Genomic DNA, 26,175 nt, shown 5'->3' with positions numbered 1-26,175 from the left:
ATTGAATTCATTGAGTGCTATAGTGAGCTTCTTGTCTTGAGCCTGCTCTGAACATTCGTACAAGTTTTTGAGAACATCCCAAATCTCCTTTGCTGATTTGTAATTTTTGATGATGTCGAAGTTGTCAGGTGCAACTCCACAAGATATTTCAGAAAAGGCAATAGCATCATTTTCCATCTTGTCTAGATCATCTTTTGTGGGACGGTTCAAAGCTGGTTGACCTCCTCCTAGCCTTGTTGTGGCTCCATCAGTTTGGACTGGGGTAAGGACTGGAACGTAGGGTCCTTCTTCTATGGATCTCCAGACATCTCTACCAAGTCGTCTAAGATATCTTTCCATCCTTTGAGACCAGTGATGGTACTCATTTGCAACCAGTATTGGGGCTCGATTGGAACCACAAACACTGTTGGAAACATTCAGTGATAACGATTATGCCATTTTGAAGATTTTTTTTGTTTAGAAATGAGCTTCAGTGGTATAGAGGGCTCTTCAAAAAACCAGAGTTCTGATTTTCAAAAAGTAACCACTATGGCTCTGATACTAATTCTTGAGGGAAAAACTTTGAGACACACTTGAACAAAATGGTTAGAACAAGTATATAGCGGAATAGTTAATCGCGAAGGATATGTTAGCTCAACAATAATATTAATAGTTAGAAGATAGCAAGTTAGATGCGGAAAGTAAAGTAATGTAAATGACAACAATTGTTATATCAAGTATACACATAAGTTGATTCATAACTTGGAATGCATTCAAACCAATGTTAGTAAGTGAGATCAAACTTAGTGATTAAGTCACAAAGACTTGCTACGAAGAGTGATTGCAATCTGCTATGTAACAGTAAGAAATATGGTTGAGTAACAAGGAGATAGAAAGGATAAATCCAGAGAAGATGTATTAGAAAGTGAAGATGCGTATCTGATACAAAGAGCATGGTCTCTATTTATAGAGACGCAAGAGTTACAATACAAAAGGTTTTCTATGAGTAACCATGCAAGGTCTACTGTTCAATAGAAATAAAAGAGATAAGAGAATACAGACTGATTACAAAATTAAGACTGCTGATCCTTGGACTTCGGTTGCGGATAACTGTAGTAGAAAATCTTGGCAGCGACTACAGTGCTGACTGCGGTAGGGAGAAGTTCAAGAGGGTCACTTTTAATGATTCAACAGGTAAGTTGACCTTGAAGAAATTCAAGAGTCAAGTGGTGAAGGAACTTCAAACCCTAGCACTCAACTTGAGGAGGAAACTCCTGTTGAGCCAATTGACAAGTCTGTACCTCCGAGGCATTCCACAAGGGTTAGGAATGCACCTGAGCATTACTATGCATTCCATATTACTGCGGAAGGTGATACACTTATCAGTGATGAGACACTGATAGGTCTGGATGAACCTAACAGTTACGCGGAAGCCATGGCAGGCCCTGAGTAAGCCAAGTGGAAAGAGGCAATGGATAGCGAGATACAGTCCATGTATGACAATCAAGTTTGGAACTTGGTTGAGGATGTACTAGGTCGTAGACTATAGGGTGCAAATGGAGCTTCAGAAAGAAGACCGACATGGATGGTAATGTACACACTTATAAGGAACGACTGGTTGCAAAGGGTTTATCACAAACTCCGGGAGTTGATTATGATGAGACCTTTTCTCCAGTGGCCAAGATTAAGTCTATTAGGGTTCTGTTAGCCATAGCTGCATTTCATGACTATGAAATATGGCAAATGGATGTCAAAACTGCTTTCCTTAATGGAAAGTTGGCTGAAGATGTTTACATGAGTCAGCGAGAGGGTTTTATCAATAAAGAGTACCCTAATAGAGTGTGTAAGCTTGAGAAATCCATTTATGGGTTAAAGCAAGCACCTCGCAGATGGAATCTTCGGTTTGATGAGAAAGTCAAAGAATTTGGCTTTTCTAGGAGTGAAAACGAATCTTATGTATATGTCAAGGCTAGTGGGAGTATAGTTAGCTTTTTGGTATTGTATGTGGATGACATACTATTCATAGGAAATGACATCCCAACTCTGCAGGAAGTTAAGTCCTGGCTTGGTAAGTGTTTCTATACGAAGGACCTAGGAGAAGCTGCCTATATTTGTGACAACCGTCAAAATTCGAGTCGGTTCTAGATTTGACTAGACTTAGTTGCACATATAGGCACTACACGTACTAGACTTAGTAACTAGAAGCTAAGTTATAACCTACTAGAAACTTGGAAACAATTAGAATCAATGGATAATGTACTTAAATTTGACATTGATATGTGAATTTTACTACTACTTAACTTTAGTGACTATCTATATTAGGGTCACTCTTTGACCTGAACACCATTTCATGAATCATATACACACATCATGTACTTGACCTAGAAGTAAAAGTTAGGTCAGAGTCTCATAGAAACTTAAGTCAAAGTTGAAGGGTAGGACTAGTATACTTGATTCCTCAATTTCGCTTGAATCTCGGAATCACTACATAGAATGCCAATAAACCGATAAAAAAAATATTACAAACATTATTTATAACTTGAATAAGAGTTATTAAACTCTAAAATAGTTTGAAATCTCAAATTTTAATTAATTTTGATATCCAAAGACTTACAAACTCTCAAAAACCCTAAATGCCCTAAAAACTCAAATTTATAAACTTTAACACCTAAAAATCCATAAATTTGGTATGGACTATAAAATATCAATTTAAAATAACTCAATTTAATAAAATATAACCAAGGAAAAAAAAATTGAAGTCATTAGTATTTAACCTTATTTTCTAAGCCAAAAATCAAGGTTTTGTGAAGGAAAATTTAGAATAAGGTGCATGTTTTATAAAAACTTGATATTTTTATAAAATAAAGTTATATTTTATAAAATTTAAAAGAGGGAGACCCTCTATTCATTAAAAATTCGGATCTCTCCTCTCTCTCCTCTTCCCAACACATAATCAATTCACTCTACCACTCCATCTTCTCTCTCTCACTCTACCCCTCATTCTCTCTCACACTCTACCATTTACCACACTCAAACTCTCTCTTTCCCTCTCTAAAACCACGAAATTCTCCAGCCAAGAACAACTCTTAACCTTCAAATCTTCATCTTCTAGGGTTTTTCTCCATGGTAATCACGAAAATCCTTCAATCTCCTTCACTTTTCTTTCTAGTTTTAAAGGTTTTTCTTGCATTTCCTTGTTCTTCTACACCATTCTCTTAGAAAATTTGTGTGAATGTTCATTCACTTCAGTTTTGATGATAATGGTGGTAGATTTTCACTAAAAGCATCTTGCATGTTACAAAATGGTGAAGATCCATGACCTAAACCTAAGTCAAAACCATGAAAATGCACTTTTCTACACGTTTTGGTGGAAAATCACCACATGCATCCAAAGTTTTCTATCAACAACGATTTTTGAACATTTCAAACTCATGAATGGTCTTCAAAACAACATGCATGTGATGATCTTCAAGCTTAGATGCTTGATGATCAAAGTTGTTAAAAAAGCTTTCAAATATGTTAATGAAAGATTTATTTCCAAATAAATATCTAAAAATCATTTTCTGACCAAATCCGATTTTTCCCAGATTCTCGTCAACAAAGTAAAATGCTCTGTAAATTTCCAGAAGACAATTCAATTTTCTCGTATTATTATAATTAATGCAATAAAATAGGGCAATAAATCATATAAAATGCTTCTAGAAGTCTAGAAATCCGGAATAAATTCATGGATAACCCCTATGATGAATAATGATCTCTCATTAAATTTCATCGATTTATTTTGCTGTTTAGTACGATTTTCCATTTTCTTTTTGTTTGGGTATAAGAAATCACAAAACCACTTTAGGAAGTGTGAAAATTGTATCTAACAATTGTCGCAGCTCTTACCTGTAGTGGGATACTCAGAAAAGTAATTTCAGAATTTTTCATCAGGCCTTCCTATTTTTCCCAATTTTTTGGTAACTATAATGGCCTAAAAATAGGAAAAATATTTCTGGTTATCCAAAATTCATGAAATTTTACCAGTACATCATGTTGTACAGTAGGAGGTTACATACAAATTTTGATGATTTTTCTCTATAGTATACTATTTTTCTCCAATTTTCTAATGTTAAATACACTTAAATACACTTAAATACACATAAATACCCAAAACCGGATTATACAATATGAAAACCACTTTTGGTATTTTTCCCAGATTACTTACACTGTAAATGATGTTAAAAAAAATTTTGGTAATTTATTTCAACTGTTTATTATTTATTCTTCAATTAATGATTATTTAAGGGGACAAAACAAGGAAAAATATAAATACCCACTGAAAAATATCTTTTATATTTTTCCCAGCCTATTTATGTATAATAACATTTAAATAAAAAGCTTGGATAATTTTAGAAACTGTTTTCTATTTATTTCAATTTTTATTAGAATAAATGCTCAAAAATCATAAAATTGGGTTAAAGAGTTTAGAAATAGATTTTTATATTTTTCCCAGCTCAATAATGTTTAGTAACAGTAATAAAAAGAGTTTGGGTAATTTTGGAAACTGTTTTCTATTTATTTCAATTTTTATTATAATAAATGCATAAAAATAATAAAAATTGTTTAAACAGTTTAGAAACCCATTTTTGTATTTTTCAAAGATTAAGTATGTGTAATTACATTACTTTAAAAAGTTTGGGGCATTTTCTTAACTGATTTCTATTTTTCATGAATTTTTATATATTTAGAGAATTAAATATATGAAAAATGGCTATGCATATCCATAATCCATGAAAACTTATCTAGTAGTCTTTTAACACATTTAGAACCGAAATCTGAAGTTTGATAATTTTTATTAACTGTTTAGTAGTTTTCATAATTTTATGGTTATTCAAGAAACTAAAGTGGTGAAAAATAGTTAGACAAATCAAAAATTCAAGAAAATTTATCTTGAGGTCTTTGACTTCAATTAAAACTAAAATTCAAAGTTTGGGAAATTTTAGAACTAAATTGATTTAGTTTTGAATATTCAATCATTGGAACACCTCTTAAATGTTAAATATTAACATTTCAATAATGGAAATTTTCCGCTTAAATTTTTATATACAATTGATTCTTTGAAACTTAATTTCCATAGAAAAAAATATTTATAATTTATCAATATTCAATTGTGACTCAGTATTGGCATAATTCTATTGTAGTAGTAAGTATACTAGTGTTACATTTCGATTAGAGACTCACTAGTGAATACCAATATTGTAGGAATCGGTAGTGGTACACGTGGAACATAGTCAAGACACCATTTGCATCATCTCAATGTATTGTGAGTATTCACGCACTCCCCTATTTTCGGTTTTTAAATGTTTTGGGGTGGAAAAGCATGTCCTAAACTATTTTTATGTTTGTTGTATTTATTTTGACTTGTATGAAACTTGCTTGCTATATTTCGTATGTATGTGTATGTTACTTTAATTCATGAGGACTGTATCGCGGTTAAGTCCCTGGAATCTCTAGACACAGCTCATTAACTCTTTTGAGCCTATGGTTATTATGGATAGCGCTATCAGGAGGTAGACAACTCTTCACTCGCACGATTCGCTTGAGTGCATTTTACCATTTTATACACTATGTTTGCGATACACATAGTAGTCAATAGGGCATGATTCGGTCATTAGGCTTGGGTTGTGAACTCTTGAATGGAAACTTGAGGCACATACGAATCTTTATGGACACATGAAACTTGTACTCTCATGTTAGCAACGACACCTGTATACTTATTTTAGCAATGAAACTTGTATACTTATTTTAGCAACGAAACTTTTATGCTTATTAGCAATGGACTTTGTTTCTCATTATAGCAACGAACTTTTATTACTGAAGACTTATATACTTGTTTTAGCAATGAAATTGTTTGCTCCTTGTAGCAACGAAATTGATTGCTCATTTTAGCAATGAAACTTGTTTACTCGTTTGAGTAACGAACTTTATCTTCCATGAGAATATGAATGTTGCATCTTATTTGGGCAACATACTTTATCTCTCATGATGACAAAGAACTTTGTTTTTACAAACTTATTTACTCATTTTAACAATATACTTTTATTATTGGAAACTTTTATCAAAATATTGATTTCAATTCATGGAACCAATATTATTTTGTTTATCTGTGAGTACTCACCAACTATTTTTATAGTTGACGCTCGTTTTACATGCTTTTTCAGGAATCATCGAGTAAGTGGCACTTAGGGACACTTCACTTTTGGAGGATTCGCATGTGTTGTATTTCAATTTACATTGTAATTTCTTTTAAAAGTTGTTAAAACCCACTGTAAAATTGTAATGATTTATAATACTATGATTGGTGTTGTCTTTTAACTTTTGCTATGAAACCCTTTATACTGCCACGCCTCGTGTTTTCGCTTTAGCGGGGTGTGACAGAAAATGGTATTAGAGCCGAAGGTTATAGAGAATACCGGTTTTCCTTTGGAAAACCACAACTATAGCCAAAAAAATTTCTAAACATTTTAAAAATACTGAACATACTACTGGTATAACTAATTCGAGTACGCATTATTGGACTCTAATTAAGTATAGCCTGGCCAACTATGCTTAATTAAGGAAATTTAATGCAAGGCTTGAAACAGTTATACTAGAATTATGTTCAAAACAATTTTCAACTTAAACTTTTGAAAAACAAAAATTTTCGGTGTGCGTACGGGCATTGCATATTATAGGCATTCATCTAGGTACACTTAGAAACTAAGTGCACTTTTACCATAATGCCTTTATTTAGAAATATTCCTATCCCTTATCATGTGCTAGGTTAACCACTTAGGTTATATCACTAGCCACTCTAGGAGCAATGCACTTAGTGTTGAGAATGGGTATTCCTTGGTAGCTATTGACTTTAGATGTAAGGTTAGTAGCTAGATATACACTACTAATAATCATAAGTCAAAACCTATACCAATTATTCCTCAATACCTCTTCATCGTCCTCGTACTAGAGTTACAACTATGAAAAAGTGTTTCGATATCGACACGAATGATAATTGGAGCATCACGTAAGGGGGTAGATGAGTCTCCACTAAATAATCACTTGGATACCATTAGCGGGCATTCCGGATTCAACTCACGAGGAGATACGGAGGTTTAACCCATACGTGAGACTTTATTACTACGCTACGATTTAGCTTTAGGTTGTTTCCACATTGAGCTTAAAACATAACATAGGATATCTCTTTGACCTTTATATAAGGTCATAAACTGCATTGGCACCATAAAACGTTTTACTAACAATTTTTCTTGTCCTTTATCTTGGGGAAAAAGACATTGGTACTCGCTTTATACTCACCTTAGTATTTAGGTACGATTAGCTACACTAACATACCTATTCATTACTTCTTAATCTTCCATCAAAAATTTATTTCGCTTCATAGGTTTTATTTATCATCGATAAAATATTTTATAACCACTTCATTCAACTTATTAGATTTTTCCTAACAATGTAAGCCATATTGTCGCTAAAAATCTTTTGACAACTTGCTTTAACTTAAAACTTTTATTCAAAACTCAATTTAACCAATATTGTTTTTAATCATGTTATTACAATCTCATTTCAAATCCATTTCAATGGATAGATGTGCTTTTGAGGGCACATAAACCATTTTAAACATTGCTTACCATTTTGACTCGTTTTCACAAATCTAGAAACATTTTTTTTTTATAATCGTGTTAAAAATCTTTGCTACAAAACATAGACCTATGACATTGAAGTTCATTTTATGGGTAAAAGCTTCATTGAATCTTCAAAACACTTTTGTTTGACATTTTTAACAGTTTTCTCATTTAGACATTGTAATTTACTTTAATGTGTTTCTCGAAACCCAACGTGATGTTTATGCAAATTTCTACTTCAAACATATTTATAAGACATCTCTAATGCTTGTATTTCAAAACACATATTATTTGTGTACTTTGCTTCAATATAGTTTTATAATCTATGAAGTTTTTAAAAATTATTGCATTTGAAAACTTAGTGTTCACTTTTAAATTCCCAGTGATGCACTTTCGAGAACGCGAAATTATTGTTTTAAATATACTAAGTTTTACCTTATCTATTTTAACCATTGTTGAACTCAAGCCTAAAAGGGTCAAGACTGTCAGATTTTCAATTACCAGTTGTAGTGCTTTTTTTTTTTTTTTTTTTTACAATTGGAGTTTTAACTTAATAGATAACTTGTGAATTTTTAGCAATCCTTAGCAAACACTTTAAAACTCGCATATGTTCATTTAACCATCAATATACATAAAATATTGAAGTTTGAAATATATCTCAACCTGGTTTTAAATCTACCTATAGGTATTGTTCTTATAATTTTAACAATAACAATCGTTGTCGCCGCTACCTTCCTTTTTCTTTTCCCTGAACTTGGTTTCTCGCTCTCCTTCTGATTTTAGATCTTGCACGCCATAATATTAACATAATACATTGTCTGACTCTGTTTCTCTGTATTTTGCTTCTCTTGGTACCATGTCCGTGCACATATAGACTAGAAGTCTACCCTTTCGTTTTGAGCGATTAATACATGTAGTCTTGAAAAATAATTTTAATTTAGTCAGCTTTGACATATTCAAATATGTCATTTATCATATACTTTTTATTTGTATTTTGAAATCTACTCTTAAACAAGTAATCCTTATTTACATTTGCTCTTTCGTTTTAAATTCGGAAACTTGATTTAAAATGCAATTTTCATTGAATTTTTCATTATAATTAATGCACAAGATGAATACTCTTATGCTTATCATTTTTCTATATTCGGAAATTATATGTGAAGGATATGTTTCCTTATGTTTTTCTTTTCTTTCAATACATCAAAAGTTTTGAATTTTACGATTATCTATTCTCTAAATGATTGTTTTCGTAGAACCACTAAACTAAGAATGCACTATTTCCAAAGATCAACATTTTTACACATTTCATAAAATAGCATTTTACTTTGAAATTTTCAGTGAGTTCCTAAACTCTCAAACTTGTTTTCATAAGTATTCGGACTCCTCGTAAACTTGAATTTGTCCTGACTTAGACAATTGGATAATTTCTCAAAAGTTTAATATGAATATTTCTATATAAATTCCCTCATTGATGACTTAAACCTTTAACATTAATTAATCTTTATATTATTTCACTACTTTGTTGGATCGCCACACATGTATCTACATTATCTTAGAATTATTACATATTTTGATAATAGTGAGATTAATTATCATTTCTAAAAACACATTTTGATAATAGTGAGATTTTTATCACTTCTAAGCACTTAAAATGCTATATACACAATGTGATTTAACTTATCATAAACTTTCACCGCCTTCATTGGAAACAATGACTCTCTAATTATATATACTCTTCGAATATAGTTCTATTATTGTAAGAGTAACCGTAGTAGTAATTACAGCCTCGAAGATCCTTAATCATTTCGTAATTAATTTTGTAGACGACACTTAAATAGCCTTTACATTTGAGATGTACTAAAACTTCGTTGCCTACCCATACTACGTATTTTTAGGAACTTACCCTCGATCCCTTCCCTTTCACTCGTGCTACCCCTTCTTATTTCGAAATATATCTTTTCCAGAGGTAATATCTAACCCAGAAGTGAACAAATTGTTCCTAATCTCTTCTTTATTAGGTGGCGAATTTACACTTAGTGCTAATTTAGAATGCGACTTAAGCATCAATGCGGATTTAACACTCAGTGCAGTTGGTGATTCAGCAAAACTTATAGCGCTCTCTTAATTCAGATAATATCTAACTAGATGATCTTTTTTTCAACTAGGTCACCATGGTTGGATCATGATTTCCATGATCTTAATTTCTCGCAATCTAGACTGTAGAACTCGAATTAGAGAAACATTAATTTGATTATAACTAAAATGTTGGGCTCTTCCCTTGAGGAATTAACCCAAAATAATCACAGAGCTCTTCAAGTCACCACCTCTCCAATTATACAATTGTATTCGGCTGAGTTCAAATAGAATGCGTCACGAATTGAATTTCGGGACGAAATTCTTTCAACCGGGGGAGACTGTGACAACCGTCAAAATTCGAGTCGGTTCTAGATTTGACTAGACTTAGTTGCACATATATGCACTACACGTACTAGACTTAGTAACTAGAAGCTAAGTTATAACCTACTAGAAACTTGGAAACAATTAGAATCAATGGATAATGTACTTAAATTTGACCTTGATATGTGAATTTTACTACTACTTAACTTTAGTGACTATCTATATTAGGGTCACTCTTTGACCTGAACACCATTTCATGAATCATATACACACATCATGTACTTGACCTAGAAGTAAAAGTTAGGTCAGAGTCTCATAGAAACTTAAGTCAAAGTTGAAGGGTAGGACTAGTATACTTGATTCCTCAATTTCGCTTGAATCTCGGAATCACTACATAGAATGCCAATAAACCGATAAAAAAATATTACAAACATTATTTATAACTTGAATAAGAGTTATGAAACTCTAAAATAGTTTGAAATCTCAAATTTTAATTAATTTTGATATCCAAAGACTTACAAACTCTCAAAAACCCTAAATGCCCTAAAAACTCAAATTTATAAACTTTAACACCTAAAAATCCATAAATTTGGTATGGACTATAAAATATCAATTTAAAATAACTCAATTTAGTAAAATATAACCAAGGAAAAAAAAATTGAAGTCATTAGTATTTAACCTTATTTTCTAAGCCAAAAATCAAGGTTTTGTGAAGGAAAATTTAGAATAAGGTGCATGTTTTATAAAAACTTGATATTTTTATAAAATAAAGTTATATTTTATAAAATTTAAAAGAGGGAGACCCTCTATTCATTAAAAATTCGGATCTCTCCTCTCTCTCCTCTTCCCAACACATAATCAATTCACTCTACCACTCCATCTTCTCTCTCTCACTCTACCCCTCATTCTCTCTCACACTCCACCATTTACCACACTCAAACTCTCTCTTTCCCTCTCTAAAACCACGAAATTCTCCAGCCAAGAACAACTCTTAACCTTCAAATCTTAATCTTCTAGGGTTCTTCTCCATGGTAATCACGAAAATCCTTCAATCTCCTTCACTTTTCTTTCTAGTTTTAAAGGTTTTTCTTGCATTTCCTTGTTCTTCTACACCATTCTCTTAGAAAATTTGTGTGAATGTTCATTCACTTCAGTTTTGATGATAATGGTGGTAGATTTTCACTAAAAGCATCTTGCATGTTACAAAATGGTGAAGATCCATGACCTAAACCTAAGTCAAAACCATGAAAATGCACTTTTCTACACGTTTTGGTGGAAAATCACCACATGCATCCAAAGTTTTCTATCAACAACGATTTTTGAACATTTCAAACTCATGAATGGTCTTCAAAACAACATGCATGTGATGATCTTCAAGCTTAGATGCTTGATGATCAAAGTTGTTGTTAAAAAAGCTTTCAAATATGTTAATGAAAGATTTATTTCCAAATAAATAACTAAAAATCATTTTCTGACCAAATCCGATTTTTCCCAGATTCTCGTCAACAAAATAAAATGCTCTGTAAATTTCCAGAAGACAATTCAATTTTCTCGTATTATTATAATTAATGCAATAAAATAGGGCAATAAATCATATAAAATGCTTCTAGAAGTCTATAAATCCGGAATAAATTCATGGATGACCCCTATGATGAATAATGATCTCTCATTAAATGTCATCGATTTATGTTGCTGTTTAGTACGATTTTCCATTTTCTTTTTGTTTGGGTATAAGAAATCACAAAACCACTTTAGGAAGTGTGAAAATTGTATCTAACAATTGTCGCAGCTCTTACCTGTAGTGGGATTCTCAGAAAAGTAATTTCAGAATTTTTCATCAGGCCTTCCTATTTTTCCCAATTTTTTGGTAACTATAATGGCCTAAAAATAGGAAAAATATTTCTGGTTATCCAAAATTCATGAAATTTTATCAGTACATCATGTTGTACAGTAGGAGGTTACATACAAATTTTGATGATTTTTCTCTACAGTATACTATTTTTCTCCAATTTTCTAATGTTAAATACACTTAAATACACTTAAATAAACATAAATACCCAAAACCGAATTATACAATATGAAAACCACTTTTGGTATTTTTCCCAGATTACTTACACTGTAAATGATGTTAAAAAAATTTTTTGTAATTTATTTTAACTGTTTATTATTTATTCTTCAATTAATGATTATTTAAGGGGACAAAACAAGGAAAAATATAAATACCCACTGAAAAATATCTTTTATATTTTTCCCAGCCTATTTATGTATAATAACATTTAAATAAAAAGCTTGGATAATTTTAGAAACTGTTTTCTATTTATTTTAATTTTTATTAGAATAAATGCTCAAAAATCATAAAATTGGGTTAAAGAGTTTAGAAATAGATTTTTATATTTTTCCCAGCTCAATAATGTTTAGTAACAGTAATAAAAAGAGTTTGGGTAATTTTGGAAACTGTTTTCTATTTATTTCAATTTTTATTATAATAAATGCATAAAAATAATAAAAATTGTTTAAACAGTTTAGAAACCCATTTTTATATTTTTCAAAGATTAAGTATGTGTAATTACATTACTATAAAAAGTTTGGGGCATTTTCTTAACTGATTTCTATTTTTCATGAATTTTTATATATTTAGAGAATTAAATATATGAAAAATGGCTATGCATATCCATAATCCATGAAAACTTATCTAGTAGTCTTTTAACACATTTAGAACCGAAATCTGAAGTTTGATAATTTTTATTAACTGTTTAGTAGTTTTCATAATTTTATGGTTATTCAAGAAACTAAAGTGGTGAAAAATAGTTAGACAAATCAAAAATTCAAGAAAATTTATCTTGAGGTCTTTGACTTCAATTAAAACTAAAATTCAAAGTTTGGGAAATTTTAGAACTAAATTGATTTAGTTTTGAATATTCAATCATTGGAACACCTCTAAAATGTTAAATATTAACATTTCAATAATGGAAATTTTCCGCTTAAATTTTTATATACAATTGATTCTTTGAAACTTAATTTCCATAGAAAAAAATATTTATAATTTATCAATATTCAATTGTGACTCAGTATTGGCATAATTCTATTGTAGTAGTAAGTATACTAGTGTTACATTTCGATTAGAGACTCACTAGTGAATACCAATATTGTAGGAATCGGTAGTGGTACACGTGGAACATAGTCAAGACACCATTTGCATCATCTCAATGTATTGTGAGTATTCACGCACTCCCCTATTTTCGGTTTTTAAATGTTTTGGGGTGGAAAAGCATGTCCTAAACTATTTTTATGTTTGTTGTATTTATTTTGACTTGTATGAAACTTGCTTGCTATATTTCGTATGTATGTGTATGTTACTTTAATTCATGAGGACTGTATCGCGGTTAAGTCCCTGGAATCTCTAGACACAGCTCATTAACTCTTTTGAGCCTATGGTTATTATGGATAGCGCTATCAGGAGGTAGACAACTCTTCACTCGCACGATTCGCTTGAGTGCATTTTACCATTTTATACACTATGTTTGCGATACACATAGTAGTCAATAGGGCATGATTCGGTCATTAGGCTTGGGTTGTGAACTCATGAATGGAAACTTGAGGCACATACGAATCTTTATGGACACATGAAACTTGTATTCTCATGTTAGCAACGACACCTGTATACTTATTTTAGCAATGAAACTTGTATACTTATTTTAGCAACGAAACTTTTATGCTTATTAGCAATGGACTTTGTTTCTCATTATAGCAACGAACTTTTATTACTGAAGACTTATATACTTGTTTTAGCAATGAAATTGTTTGCTCCTTGTAGCAACGAAATTGATTGCTCATTTTAGCAATGAAACTTGTTTACTCGTTTGAGTAACGAACTTTATCTTCCATGAGAATATGAATGTTGCATCTTATTTGGGCAACATACTTTATGTCTCATGATGACACAGAACTTTGTTTTTACAAACTTATTTACTCATTTTAACAATATACTTTTATTATTGGAAACTTTTATCAAAATATTGATTTCAATTTATGGAACCAATATTATTTTGTTTATCTGTGAGTACTCACCAACTATTTTTATAGTTGACGCTCGTTTTACATGCTTTTTCAGGAATCATCGAGTAAGTGGCACTTAGGGACAGTTCACTTTAGGAGGATTCACATGTGTTGTATTTCAATTTACATTGTAATTTCTTTTAAAAGTTGTTAAAACCCACTGTAAAATTGTAATGATTTATAATACTATGATTGGTGTTGTCTTTTAACTTTTGCTATGAAACCCTTTATACTGCCACGCCTCGTGTTTTCGCTTTAGCGGGGTGTGACAGAAAATGGTATTAGAGCCGAAGGTTATAGAGAATACCGGTTTTCCTTTGGAAAACCACAACTATAGCCAAAAAAATTTCTAAACATTTTAAAAATACTGAACATACTACTGGTATAACTAATTCGAGTACGCATTATTGGACTCTAATTAAGTATAGCCTGGCCAACTATGCTTAATTAAGGAAATTTAATGCAAGGCTTGAAACAGTTATACTAGAATTATGTTCAAAACAATTTTCAACTTAAACTTTTGAAAAACAAAAATTTTCGGTGTGCGTACGGGCATTGCATATTATAGGCATTCATCTAGGTACACTTAGAAACTAAGTGCACTTTTACCATAATGCCTTTATTTAGAAATATTCCTATCCCTTATCATGTGCTAGGTTAACCACTTAGGTTATATCACTAGCCACTCTAGGAGCAATGCACTTAGTGTTGAGAATGGGTATTCCTTGGTAGCTATTGACTTTAGATGTAAGGTTAGTAGCTAGATATACATTACTAATAATCATAAGTCAAAACCTATACCAATTATTCCTCAATACCTCTTCATCGTCCTCGTACTAGAGTTACAACTATGAAAAAGTGTTTCGATATCGACACGAATGATAATTGGAGCATCACGTAAGGGGGTAGATGAGTCTCCACTAAATAATCACTTGGATACCATTAGCGGGCATTCCGGATTCAACTCACGAGGAGATACGGAGGTTTAACCCATACGTGAGACTTTATTACTACGCTACGATTTAGCTTTAGGTTGTTTCCACATTGAGCTTAAAACATAACATAGGATATCTCTTTGACCTTTATATAAGGTCATAAACTGCATTGGCACCATAAAACGTTTTACTAACAATTTTTCTTGTCCTTTATCTTGGGGAAAAAGACATTGGTACTCGCTTTATACTCACCTTAGTATTTAGGTACGATTAGCTACACTAACATACCTATTCATTACTTCTTAATCTTCCATCAAAAATTTATTTCGCTTCATAGGTTTTATTTATCATCGATAAAATATTTTATAACCACTTCATTCAACTTATTAGATTTTTCCTAACAATGTAAGCCATATTGTCGCTAAAAATCTTTTGACAACTTGCTTTAACTTAAAACTTTTATTCAAAACTCAATTTAACCAATATTGTTTTTAATCATGTTATTACAATCTCATTTCAAATCCATTTCAATGGATAGATGTGCTTTTGAGGGCACATAAACCATTTTAAACATTGCTTACCATTTTGACTCGTTTTCACAAATCTAGAAACATTTTTTTTTTATAATCGTGTTATAAATCTTTGCTACAAAACATAGACCTATGACATTGAAGTTCATTTTATGGGTAAAAGCTTCATTGAATCTTCAAAACACTTTTGTTTGACATTTTTAACAGTTTTCTCATTTAGACATTGTAATTTACTTTAATGTGTTTCTCGAAACCCAACGTGATGTTTATGCAAATTTCTACTTCAAACATATTTATAAGACATCTCTAATGCTTGTATTTCAAAACACATATTATTTGTGTACTTTGCTTCAATATAGTTTTATAATCTATGAAGTTTTTAAAAATTATTGCATTTGAAAACTTAGTGTTCACTTTTAAATTCCCAGTGATGCACTTTCGAGAACGCGAAATTATTGTTTTAAATATACTGAGTTTTACCTTATCTATTTTAACCATTGTTGAACTCAAGCCTAAAAGGGTCAAGACTGTCAGATTTTCAATTACCAGTTGTAGTGCTTTTTTTTTTTTTTTGTTTTTTTTTTTTTGTTTTTTACAATTGGAGTTTTAACTTAATAGATAACTTGTGAATTTTTAGCAATCCTTAGCAAACACTTTAAAACTCGCATATGTTCATTTAACCATCAATATACATAAAATATTGAAGTTTGAAATATATCTCAACCTGGTTTTAAATCTACCTATAGGTATTGTTCTTATAATTTTAACAATAACAATCGTTGTCGCCGCTACCTTCCTTTTTCTTTTCCCTGAACTTGGTTTCTCGCTCTCCTTCTGATTTTAGATCTTGCACGCCATAATATTAACATAATACATTGTCTGACTCTGTTTCTCTGTATTTTGCTTCTCTTGGTACCATGTCCGTGCACATATAGACTAGAAGTCTACCCTTTCGTTTTGAGCGATTAATACATGTAGTCTTGAAAAATAATTTTAATTTAGTCAGCTTTGACATATTCAAATATGTCATTTATCATATACTTTTTATTTGTATTTTGAAATCTACTCTTAAACAAGTAATCCTTATTTACATTTGCTCTTTCGTTTTAAATTCGGAAACTTGATTTAAAATGCAATTTTCATTGAATTTTTCATTATAATTAATGCACAAGATGAATACTCTTATGCTTATCATTTTTCTATATTCGGAAATTATATGTGAAGGATATGTTTCCTTATGTTTTTCTTTTCTTTCAATACATCAAAAGTTTTGAATTTTACGATTATCTATTCTCTAAATGATTGTTTTCGTAGAACCACTAAACTAAGAATGCACTATTTCCAAAGATCAACATTTTTACACATTTCATAAAATAGCATTTTACTTTGAAATTTTCAGTGAGTTCCTAAACTCTCAAACTTGTTTTCATAAGTATTCGGACTCCTCGTAAACTTGAATTTGTCCTGACTTAGACAATTAGATAATTTCTCAAAAGTTTAATATGAATATTTCTATATAAATTCCCTCATTGATGACTTAAACCTTTAACATTAATTAATCTTTATATTATTTCACTACTTTGTTGGATCGCCACACATGTATCTACATTATCTTAGAATTATTACATATTTTGATAATAGTGAGATTAATTATCATTTCTAAAAACACATTTTGATAATAGTGAGATTTTTATCACTTCTAAGCACTTAAAATGCTATATACACAATGTGATTTAACTTATCATAAACTTTCACCGCCTTCATTGGAAACAATGACTCTCTAATTATATATACTCTTCGAATATAGTTCTATTATTGTAAGAGTAACCGTAGTAGTAATTACAGCCTCGAAGATCCTTAATCATTTCGTAATTAATTTTGTAGACGACACTTAAATAGCCTTTACATTTGAGATGTACTAAAACTTCGTTGCCTACCCATACTACGTATTTTTAGGAACTTACCCTCGATCGCTTCCCTTTCATTCGTGCTACCCCTTCTTATTTCGAAATATATCTTTTCTAGAGGTAATATCTATCCCAGAAGTGAACAAATTGTTCCTAATCTCTTCTTTATTAGGTGGCGAATTTACACTTAGTGCTAATTTAGAATGCGACTTAAGCATCAATGCGGATTTAACACTCAGTGCAGTTGGTGATTCAGCAAAACTTATAGCGCTCTCTTAATTCAGATAATATCTAACTAGATGATCTTTTTTTCAACTAGGTCACCATGGTTGGATCATGATTTCCATGATCTTAATTTCTCGCAATCTAGACTGTAGAACTCGAATTAGAGAAACATTAATTTGATTATAACTAAAATGTTGGGCTCTTCCCTTGAGGAATTAACCCAAAATAATCACAGAGCTCTTCAAGTCACCACCTCTCCAATTATACAATTGTATTCGGCTGAGTTCAAATAGAATGCGTCACGAATTGAATTTCGGGACGAAATTCTTTCAACCGGGGGAGACTGTGACAACCGTCAAAATTCGAGTCGGTTCTAGATTTGACTAGACTTAGTTGCACATATATGCACTACACGTACTAGACTTAGTAACTAGAAGCTAAGTTATAACCTACTAGAAACTTGGAAACAATTAGAATCAATGGATAATGTACTTAAATTTGACATTGATATGTGAATTTTACTACTACTTAACTTTAGTGACTATCTATATTAGGGTCACTCTTTGACCTGAACACCATTTCATGAATCATATACACACATCATGTACTTGACCTAGAAGTAAAAGTTAGGTCAGAGTCTCATAGAAACTTAAGTCAAAGTTGAAGGGTAGGACTAGTATACTTGATTCCTCAATTTCGCTTGAATCTCGGAATCACTACATAGAATGCCAATAAACCGATAAAAAAATATTACAAACATTATTTATAACTTGAATAAGAGTTATGAAACTCTAAAATAGTTTGAAATCTCAAATTTTAATTAATTTTGATATCCAAAGACTTACAAACTCTCAAAAACCCTAAATGCCCTAAAAACTCAAATTTATAAACTTTAACACCTAAAAATCCATAAATTTGGTATGGACTATAAAATATCAATTTAAAATAACTCAATTTAGTAAAATATAACCAAGGAAAAAAAAATTGAAGTCATTAGTATTTAACCTTATTTTCTAAGCCAAAAATCAAGGTTTTGTGAAGGAAAATTTAGAATAAGGTGCATGTTTTATAAAAACTTGATATTTTTATAAAATAAAGTTATATTTTATAAAATTTAAAAGAGGGAGACCCTCTATTCATTAAAAATTCGGATCTCTCCTCTCTCTCCTCTTCCCAACACATAATCAATTCACTCTACCACTCCATCTTCTCTCTCTCACTCTACCCCTCATTCTCTCTCACACTCCACCATTTACCACACTCAAACTCTCTCTTTCCCTCTCTAAAACCACGAAATTCTCCAGCCAAGAACAACTCTTAACCTTCAAATCTTAATCTTCTAGGGTTCTTCTCCATGGTAATCACGAAAATCCTTCAATCTCCTTCACTTTTCTTTCTAGTTTTAAAGGTTTTTCTTGCATTTCCTTGTTCTTCTACACCATTCTCTTAGAAAATTTGTGTGAATGTTCATTCACTTCAGTTTTGATGATAATGGTGGTAGATTTTCACTAAAAGCATCTTGCATGTTACAAAATGGTGAAGATCCATGACCTAAACCTAAGTCAAAACCATGAAAATGCACTTTTCTACACGTTTTGGTGGAAAATCACCACATGCATCCAAAGTTTTCTATCAACAACGATTTTTGAACATTTCAAACTCATGAATGGTCTTCAAAACAACATGCATGTGATGATCTTCAAGCTTAGATGCTTGATGATCAAAGTTGTTGTTAAAAAAGCTTTCAAATATGTTAATGAAAGATTTATTTCCAAATAAATATCTAAAAATCATTTTCTGACCAAATCCGATTTTTCCCAGATTCTCGTCAACAAAATAAAATGCTCTGTAAATTTCCAGAAGACAATTCAATTTTCTCGTATTATTATAATTAATGCAATAAAATAGGGCAATAAATCATATAAAATGCTTCTAGAAATCTATAAATCCGGAATAAATTCATGGATGACCCCTATGATGAATAATGATCTCTCATTTAATGTCATCGATTTATGTTGCTGTTAGTTACGATTTTCCATTTTCTTTTTGTTTGGGTATAAGAAATCACAAAACCACTTTAGGAAGTGTGAAAATTGTATCTAACAATTGTCGCAGCTCTTACCTGTAGTGGGATTCTCAGAAAAGTAATTTCAGAATTTTTCATCAAGCCTTCCTATTTTTCCCAATTTTTTGGTAACTATAATGGCCTAAAAATAGGAAAAATATTTCTGGTTATCCAAAATTCATGAAATTTTATCAGTACATCATGTTGTACAGTAGGAGGTTACATAAAAATTTTGATGATTTTTCTCTACAGTATACTATTTTTCTCCAATTTTCTAATGTTAAATACACTTAAATACACTTAAATACACATAAATACCCAAAACCGGATTATACAATATGAAAACCACTTTTGGTATTTTTCCCAGATTACTTACACTGTAAATGATGTTAAAAAAATTTTTTGTAATTTATTTTAACTGTTTATTATTTATTCTTCAATTAATGATTATTTAAGGGGACAAAACAAGGAAAAATATAAATACCCACTGAAAAATATCTTTTATATTTTTCCCAGCCTATTTATGTATAATAACATTTAAATAAAAAGCTTGGATAATTTTAGAAACTGTTTTCTATTTATTTTAATTTTTATTAGAATAAATGCTCAAAAATCATAAAATTGGGTTAAAGAGTTTAGAAATAGATTTTTATATTTTTCCCAGCTCAATAATGTTTAGTAACAGTAATAAAAAGAGTTTGGGTAATTTTGGAAACTGTTTTATATTTATTTCAATTTTTATTATAATAAATGCATAAAAATAATAAAAATTGTTTAAACAGTTTAGAAACCCATTTTTATATTTTTCAAAGATTAAGTATGTGTAATTACATTACTATAAAAAGTTTGGGGCATTTTCTTAACTGATTTCTATTTTTCATGAATTTTTATATATTTAGAGAATTAAATATATGAAAAATGGCTATGCATATCCATAATCCATGAAAACTTATCTAGTAGTCTTTTAACACATTTAGAACCGAAATCTGAAGTTTGATAATTTTTATTAACTGTTTAGTAGTTTTCATAATTTTATGGTTATTCAAGAAACTAAAGTGGTGAAAAATAGTTAGACAAATCAAAAATTCAAGAAAATTTATCTTGAGGTCTTTGACTTCAATTAAAACTAAAATTCAAAGTTTGGGAAATTTTAGAACTAAATTGATTTAGTTTTGAATATTCAATCATTGGAACACCTCTTAAATGTTAAATATTAACATTTCAATAATGGAAATTTTCCGCTTAAATTTTTATATACAATTGATTCTTTGAAACTTAATTTCCATAGAAAAAAATATTTATAATTTATCAATATTCAATTGTGACTCAGTATTGACATAATTCTATTGTAGTAGTAAGTATACTAGTGTTACATTTCGATTAGAGACTCACTAGTGAATACCAATATTGTAGGAATCGGTAGTGGTACACGTGGAACATAGTCAAGACACCATTTGCATCATCTCAATGTATTGTGAGTATTCACGCACTCCCCTATTTTCGGTTTTTAAATGTTTTGGGGTGGAAAAGCATGTCCTAAACTATTTTTATGTTTGTTGTATTTATTTTGACTTGTATGAAACTTGCTTGCTATATTTCGTATGTATGTGTATGTTACTTTAATTCATGAGGACTGTATCGCGGTTAAGTCCCTGGAATCTCTAGACACAGCTCATTAACTCTTTTGAGCCTATGGTTATTATGGATAGCGCTATCAGGAGGTAGACAACTCTTCACTCGCACGATTCGCTTGAGTGCATTTTACCATTTTATACACTATGTTTGCGATACACATAGTAGTCAATAGGGCACGATTCGGTCATTAGGCTTGGGTTGTGAACTCTTGAATGGAAACTTGAGGCACATACGAATCTTTATGGACACATGAAACTTGTACTCTCATGTTAGCAACGACACCTGTATACTTATTTTAGCAATGAAACTTGTATACTTATTTTAGCAACGAAACTTTTATGCTTATTAGCAATGGACTTTGTTTCTCATTATAGCAACGAACTTTTATTACTGAAGACTTATATACTTGTTTTAGCAATGAAATTGTTTGCTCCTTGTAGCAACGAAATTGATTGCTCATTTTAGCAATGAAACTTGTTTACTCGTTTGAGTAACGAACTTTATCTTCCATGAGAATATGAATGTTGCATCTTATTTGGGCAACATACTTTATGTCTCATGATGACAAAGAACTTTGTTTTTACAAACTTATTTACTCATTTTAACAATATACTTTTATTATTGGAAACTTTTATCAAAATATTGATTTCAATTTATGGAACCAATATTATTTTGTTTATCTGTGAGTACTCACCAACTATTTTTATAGTTGACGCTCGTTTTACATGCTTTTTCAGGAATCATCGAGTAAGTGGCACTTAGGGACAGTTCACTTTAGGAGGATTCGCATGTGTTTTATTTCAATTTACATTGTAATTTCTTTTAAAAGTTGTTAAAACCCACTGTAAAATTGTAATGATTTATAATACTATGATTGGTGTTGTCTTTTAACTTTTGCTATGAAACCCTTTATACTGCCACGCCTCGTGTTTTCGCTTTAGCGGGGTGTGACAATATTCTAGGGATAAGGATCTTGAGAGACCGGAGTAAAAGACTAATTGGACTTAGTCAGAGTACCTACTTGGATAAGGTGCTAAAGAGATTCGGCATGCAGGACTCCAAGAAAGGAGAGTTACCCATCCAGAGTAACGCTAGATTGAGTAAGACACGAAGCCCTAGTACTGAGGCTGAGATAGCATAAATGAGTCGAATACCTTATGCTTCGGCTGTAGGACCGATCATGTATGCTATGACGTGTACTCGACCTGATGTAGCCTTTGCCTTGAGCATGGTTAGCAGGTATCAGGGGAACCCTGGCAAGACACACTGGACTGCGGTGAAGAATATCCTCAAGTACCTACGGAGGACTAAGGACTGGGTCCTTACCCTTGGTGGGAGTGAAGACTTGAGAGTTGTAGGGTATAGTGATCCTAGATTTCAGACTGATAGGGATAATTTCCGCTCTCAGTCAGGTTGGGTCATTACCTTAAACGGAGGAGCAATTTCTTGGAAGAGTTCCAAGCAAGAGATAGTGGCTGATTCAACTTGTGAATCAGAGTATATAGCAGCTAGTGAGGCAGCAAAGGAGGCGATATGGCAGAAGACCTTCATTTGAGACCTTGGAGTTGTGCTAGCTATTAAAGAGCCAATGGAAATTTTCTGTGATAGTGAAAGTGCAATTGCCTTAGCCAAGGAACCGAGGGATCACGGGAGATCCAGACACATCGACATAAAATAACATTTCATCAGACATCGAATAGAAGAAGGACTCCTCGTGACGAAGAGGGTATCATCAGATGAGAATCCAACAAATCCCCTCATGAAGGAACTGACTCTGGTTAAGCAGCTTCAGCATGCTCGGAGCATAGGGCTGAAGGATGATATTAGATTTAGTAGTTAGATAACCTCGGAATTTGTAAAGTGTAATTGACATTAGATGATGAATAAAAGGTGTTTTATTTATGAGTAAAGTTTTTCTATCTCTTGTCGATCGTTTACTATATTTCTTTTGCATGTTATGAATTCCAAAATAATTATGTTTGGTATATCATATTATTCGAACCTCCACAGTCGGTCATATGTCGGAAGTAGGTATGAATCAAGACTGTCATGATTGGTTGCAGAGGTCTATGTTGTTGGACATGGCTACAACACTCATGAGTGCTCATAAGTTCTGAGCATTGGACTCAACCCACGCTCACTGGAATCACTTCATGGAATTTATCTTGAGTGATCGTGAGACGGTAATATCATATAAGTCTTCAAACCTAGAGATATGATTTGCTACCTATGAGTAGGTTATGCATTGATTGTACGAAAACGCATTGGTAACTAGATGTTATAAAACGTGCCTTTGTGTATAATTCAATAAGTAGTAGAGCAAACATATGAGTCGAAGTTTATCTGTTCCTTCTTGGATTAGAAGTTGATATCTGGGCCCCTCGATGATTTTATTTTGACGTATGTACCGAGCCCGGTTAGAACTCAGTTGATGTGTTCAATTAACTTCTTTGTCAAACAAATCGGAAATCGGGAAACAAACTGCTGGACAATAAGTAAGACATTGTTCCATGTATTTGTCCGACTGATATCAAGAACAGAGGATTATATAATCACTTATCTTAAATGGCGTATCAACATCTTCCCAGTTCTGAGAGACCTTGAAAGAGCTACGATTGCCGATCGGTTCTTGAAGTATTGTAGTTATAGTTATTAGACTTATCCTAGTGGGAGACTGTTGGATAAGGTGTCTAAGTCCATAACTATTTCTGGTATGTACTTGACCCGACCTGGCATGGTCCATTTGGGTTGCATGGCACCATGCAACTGGATAGACTAAATGAGAGAAATAACACTTGTGGTTTATTAATATATTATAAGTTCTAATATATTAATAATATTATTTAATTAGTTTGATCAAGAACTAATTTAGAACTAATTAAGTGATCAAAAGATAACTAATTAAATATATGGGTTGATTATGTAAATCATACATAACTTGTAAAGTGGGCTAAGAGGCTCCATGGATTATCAAGTTGGGTTAAACCCATAGGATGCTCCATGGATGCTTCATGGGAGTTACAAACCCATGGGTCATGGAAATGAAGAGCCATGACACATTAGGGTTTACATGGTGTAACCCTAGATGTTTCACACTATATAAAGACCATCTTCTCCACCAAAATCGGTTACACTAAGAAACAAGAGGGCTAGAGCCGATTTTGCAAGTGTAAGATTCTCTCAAAGTTTACTCCTTTTCATTTGGTGCTGTGTGATGCATTTGAGGCATCACACTTGGGGTGCTAGGCTCACAACGTTTCAAGGATCATACGCAACAACAAGGTATGTTATTCTATCTTTCATTCAAGTTAAAAATGTTCCCCATGTATGATAGATAGGAATATAACCTTGGAATTCAACTTTGCATGATAATTAGACAAACATAGATCCAAGGTTATTAGGGTTGCATGTACACTTAGGACGTGTTAGAATGCTCAAAACCCCTCAATTACTTCCAGCTGAATACATGATTCTGTTACATGATGTGAAATGAGTTGGTTAGATAACTAGGATCGTCTTTAATTGGACTTTATACGTATAATTTCCTCACTTTGTTATTCGGTTTCTAATGTTCCGACTCAGTTGATGTATTTATACTTGAGGGTTGAAATAGGTATCGCATTTACGTTTAGTTTTTGCAATTTAGGGTAGAAATGTTGAAATATCAAGTTGATCTAGCTTCATGAGTTTTGGGAGAGGGTATATCCTTTACTTTTCCGAGTCATGAAGAAGGATGTGATGTATCAATCTTAAAGCGTGAGTATTATACTTACCAACTCATTAGCTAATAATAATTATTACTTGTTAGTCTGACGCATCAGGTTCTATACCACCTCTCAAGTTTCACGAGTGGTTCCCTCTGCTCTCTGTCCTCTCCTCAGTGGTAACGATTTGTTATATCCTGTATCTTATAAACACGGCGTCCTTGCCTTTCCTCAGGGACGTTTTAATCTCCGTCGTTGTTTTGATTGCCCTAATTGAAGTTATAAAGGTTTGTTATTCTATGATAATCGTCTCTCTCTAAAGGGTGTAAGTGATAAAAAAGTTGGGTTTATCAAAGGGTTTAGTTTGTTTGATTAGCGAGAAGGCATTTTCCAGCTATAGGGTTACAGATGAAATGGTGGAAAGACTTCGCCAGTGTTGTTGAGTTAAATAACGTTGAACTACGATAGATTAGATCGACATGGATAGTGTAGTGAGTTGCTATAACAATTTACGTCATGAACTGCTTACATAGACAAAGCGCAGATTGATAAAGATAATCTTTAAAGGAAGAAAGAGGTCTGTCATATTAGTTGGTATATAGTTACTTAGAATTCGGAAAATTAGACTTTGGGGTAGGTCTATAATATACCACACAGGGAAAACTAACAGTATAAAGACTTAACGAGACAGTACTTGCTAGACAGGAATAATTACATGAAAAGAGTACTACTTAGAGTACATACTAAGGTTATTTCACTACCCAAAAGAAGGAGTGAGTAGAGTATCCTCTACTGGCGGCGGGAACTGTTTTGCTGAGCCTTTTGACCTGCCAACTGATGTTGCATCTCGAGCAAACGCATTTCATACCTTGCCTGGCATGCTCTAAGTTCCCTGACTTCAGGTTGAGTTTCAGTTAGCTCTCTATGCCAAGCTTCATTTTGATTTAGGATTCTCCCGTGAGCTAATCCTAATTGTCGGATGCGAACTGTATTGACTCTGGTGTCCGCATCATTTTCCTCAGTTTGATGGATGGTTGTCCTTCCTTGTTCATCAATGCGAGCAATTCGGTGAACCAATATAGGA

At 32.0% G+C, this 26,175-nt stretch overlaps 3 long non-coding RNA genes across 3 annotated transcripts; all 3 read left to right on the top strand.

Moving 5' to 3' along the window:
* The first annotated feature begins 2,944 nt into the window (after nucleotides 1-2,944).
* On the top strand, nucleotides 2,945-6,314 carry LOC111895490 (uncharacterized). The gene is made up of 3 exons (XR_008224601.1): nucleotides 2,945-3,105; nucleotides 5,224-5,284; nucleotides 6,183-6,314. It is a non-coding gene; the product is annotated as an uncharacterized LOC111895490 (long non-coding RNA).
* Nucleotides 6,315-10,856: 4,542 nt separating this feature from the next.
* Nucleotides 10,857-14,299, top strand: LOC128126632 (uncharacterized). Its single transcript, XR_008224600.1, has 3 exons — nucleotides 10,857-11,065; nucleotides 13,187-13,247; nucleotides 14,146-14,299. It is a non-coding gene; the product is annotated as an uncharacterized LOC128126632 (long non-coding RNA).
* A 4,536-nt stretch (nucleotides 14,300-18,835) lies between these two features.
* Nucleotides 18,836-22,278, top strand: LOC111895491 (uncharacterized). Its single transcript, XR_008224599.1, has 3 exons — nucleotides 18,836-19,044; nucleotides 21,166-21,226; nucleotides 22,125-22,278. It is a non-coding gene; the product is annotated as an uncharacterized LOC111895491 (long non-coding RNA).
* The last annotated feature ends 3,897 nt before the right edge of the window (nucleotides 22,279-26,175 follow it).

This window comes from Lactuca sativa, chromosome 6 (assembly GCF_002870075.4).
Source record: "Lactuca sativa cultivar Salinas chromosome 6, Lsat_Salinas_v11, whole genome shotgun sequence".
In the NCBI taxonomy this organism is placed as follows: Eukaryota; Viridiplantae; Streptophyta; class Magnoliopsida; order Asterales; family Asteraceae; genus Lactuca; species Lactuca sativa.
Note: the sequence above shows the minus strand (reverse complement) of the source record. Positions and strands in the feature narration are given on the sequence as shown.